The sequence below is a fragment of the Zea mays genome, chromosome 10 (genome assembly GCF_902167145.1).
Source record: "Zea mays cultivar B73 chromosome 10, Zm-B73-REFERENCE-NAM-5.0, whole genome shotgun sequence".
Classification (NCBI taxonomy): domain Eukaryota; kingdom Viridiplantae; phylum Streptophyta; class Magnoliopsida; order Poales; family Poaceae; genus Zea; species Zea mays.
The window spans coordinates 31216921-31220535 of NC_050105.1; the positions used below are offsets into that span (position 1 = coordinate 31216921).

A 3615-nucleotide genomic window follows, 5' to 3' on the forward strand; every position below is an offset into this window, starting at 1 on the left:
ATCATGTGCAAATTTTAATTGTGAGCTATCAACTAAAATTGAGCAATTAGAGTCTAGTGCTCCATCCACTGCTACAGATGACGACCTTTTTAAAAAGAATGAAAAACTTAAGGCTAAGTTAGCTGTAATACCCAAATTTGTAAAAGCATAAGTAATGAGATTATTTTCCCTATATGTGTTGCCTTTATTCATTAGTACATGTGAACACCCATTTAGAAGTGAATCATTAAATAAATGACACATAAATAACCTAATGCATTATGTTGGAGTTTATTTGATTGTGCATTTAAAAATAATGATAATAGAAATTCAATAATGTCCAAATTTGAATTTAATACATAAATTATAAATGGGAATGTGGAGAAGGAGAAGGAAATTACTATAACATATAGAGAAAATAAAAATATAAATAAATAAACTATTCTAGACCAGTATCTGAAATTATATATTCAGGCTAAAGGTGAAACTCACAACAAAGTTTGGAATTCAAATTTGAAATCTAGAAAAAAAAAGAAAAGGAAAATAAATCAGAAAATAAAAAGAGAGAAACATGGAGCTTGGCCCGGTTCTGCCACTGTTCGGCCCATTCCTACGCGCGGCCCAGTTCCTGGCGTCATGCGCCGACGTGCGGGGGCCACTTGTCAGTCACGATGCGCATCCGCTTTTGCTCCCGCGCCACTGTCAGGAGGGCCCGCCTCGTCAACCGCGCACCTCAAGTCACGTACCGCACTACTGTGCTGACCTGTAGGGCCCACTCGCCAGCCAGTACTCCACCTTCGGCTTCCTTATCGCGTAAATGGCGCCGCGCCGGGCGGATCTCCGTCGCCCGCGCGTACTTACCGGTCGTGCGCTGACCGAAGCCACGCGTGCCTGTGATATATGCCTCCTTGGGTCGTCCTTGCCCAGCCTGTACCTCGGAGGTTAGCTGCACGCTGAGACTAATTTACCCGAAGCCGCATGAAGAGAGAGGAGAGCATCGCCGCCGCGTCGAGCATGTGGCAACCGGTGTCTGGGTCGCAGGGCAGAGGGGCGTTGGTGTCCGCTGGTGCCAAGGGTCATCCGCGTGCAAGCAGCTGGTCGCACGCGTCCTCGAATTTCCGGAGGTTCTTCGCCGAAGCACCCTGCGCGCCTGCTTCGCGGTCCGACGTGGTCGGCCTATTTGGGCACCCAATTGACCGGTGAGTCCACATCCATTGTGTTCCATACCAACTTCGTAGCGATTTTCGTAGGATTTCGTTAGAGATTAGTCTTCATGTCGCCGGCGAACTAGGGGCGGCAATGGCGCCGCCGCGGCTGAGAAGATCGAGTCGCCGCCGGCATCACCTGGGATAGGTTGGCCGTGGGCCCTTAATCTCGTGGGGGACGGTCCCAACTCCCAATTAGAACACCGGATACCGGTTCGGCCTGGGTTCATCCCCGGCGTTCGATGCGAATCAAGCGGGTGGCAAACAATCTGGGTACATAAAAATGTACACCGTTAGATCCAGATCCTAGGGTTTACATCGTGTACCGATTCGTGCTGGGATTAAACTAATCTACGCCGTTGGCTGCTAATCGGGCGGCCGATACCACGCCATACCCCTTCGCGAGCGCATCCTTTCATATAAGTCCCTGGATTATTATAGAATTAACCCGTAGTCCACAACAGGGGAGGTCTGGGTCTTAAGGATATTTGCGTTGTGAACCCTGGCTTTCGGTTAAATCTTGCGCCCGGTCGAGGAAACAGAAAATCAGGGAAAAGTAAATAGAAAATGATTTTTAATATAAAAATAATGGTTAGAACTTGTTTAATTCCTAGAAAATTCATATTAATTTCAAATTGATCCATTCCAGTTTCTATAATTTTGTATTATCATTGTTTATCATATAGTGTGTCTATTTTGACATGAAAACCATATTAAAATTTATCTCTTAATTAATCTTGTATCAAATACATAAAACCTTTAGAAATTCATAACTTAAAATCCATAACTCCAAAATTAATGATTCTTTTTCCTATAATCTTATTTTAATGCGTAGATTATTAATATGTATTTTGTTTACATGTTTGGTGTGATGTTAATTTCCTCTTTATACTATGCTTGTTTGTATTGTGGCGAGTATAAGAGCCTGTGGTTGAGGATCACGGTGTTCAGCATGTAGAAGTTGCTGAGCAGGAGCTCATTGAAGGCAAGTTATGCCCTTGACCACTTTTTACCCAATAATGTTCTTTATTATCATTTATCAATGCATAGGTTTAATTTTGATGGGATCCAATAGGTCACCCTAGACTGGTTATCCTTTTACCTTATCTACCCCTGAATCATTTGGGTAGTTTTGCTATTGTTCCATGTTCCAATTATTCTGTTATTTTATTTATTGTTCATGTCAACATCATTATTTTTAATTGGAACATGGAGCTTAACTTGAGAAACACGTGTCACCACAAGGGTGGAATTGGACGCCCTTGGCTGACTAACTAGGAAAGCTAGTGGAGGACTACCTTACCCGGTAGGGGTAAGGGCAGTAGGGGAGTAGGCGTGTAGGGAGGTTCCCAGTTTGATTTTGCTGCGATGGCGGTCAGACGGGGGATTCCTGCATTGCTCTTCCTAGAAACTGTAGCGGGTTTTCTAAAGCTAGTGCAACTAGGTAAATGCCTCGTAGTGTTACCCTGTCTCGCTTCCTTGGTAGAGGTGTATGGGAGTCGCGATCCCTTGGCAGATGGGTAACATGACTTGTGGGTACAGGGTACAACCTTTCCAGAGTGTAAAACTGGTATACTAGCCATTCTCGCGGTCATGAGCAGCTCAAGTCTCTCGCATGATTAAATTATGGAACTAAATTCAATTTGTCATTTGCTTTGCATGAGATTTATTATTAATTTTGTTCTATTATTTCTATTATGGTTTGGTATTTACTTACATTTAGTTACTGCTGATAAAATTTGACCAACTTACTAAAAGCAATGCTCAACTTTAACCCCTATTATTAATCAGCCTCACACATCACATGAACTCCCACCTTTGGTGAGTTCATGCACATTATTCCCCACGACTTGTTGAGCTATGATCTTTTGTGAGCTCACACTTGGGATATATAAACCCTCTACAGGAGAAGAACAGGTAGCCCAGGAGGAGCCGCACAACGAGGAGTTCGACTTGATCTAGGTGGCGTCTCCTAGTCGACTTTGTGGCGCCAAGGATGGACTTTAGTTCGCTTTATATTTATCTTTTATTTTGCAAGACTTAAGCTATGTAATAAATACTTTTATGATATTATGACATTTATCTCTATACACTCTGTTATTTATGTGTTGTCTTCTTTGGCGCATATATGAGATGCACCAGGCTTTATCCCTTAAATCCGGGTGTGACATAAGTGGTATCAAAGGAAATGTTGACTGTCGGACGAAACCTAGATAGAAAGGGACAAAACCCTTACCTACTTACTGTTAGAGACTTGTTCTCAAATGCTATGAGTTAAGAACAAGGCAACACAGAAAATGTTAATCGATAAAATCCTTCGTCCTTCGAAGCATTATTTCCCTTAGGATATAATGATTTTCGGACGAAGGTTATGAAGGGCGTACCTTCATAAACTCAATATATAATGACGAAGAATGAATCATAAGGAACA

The 3615-nt window shown here is 42.6% G+C and overlaps 1 long non-coding RNA gene across 1 annotated transcript; it reads left to right on the forward strand.

The window, feature by feature from the left end:
• Positions 1-762: 762 nt before the first annotated feature.
• LOC109943100 (uncharacterized) lies at positions 763-3274 on the forward strand. The gene is made up of 2 exons (XR_002265723.1): positions 763-1178; positions 3091-3274. It is a non-coding gene; the product is annotated as an uncharacterized lncRNA (long non-coding RNA).
• The last annotated feature ends 341 nt before the right edge of the window (positions 3275-3615 follow it).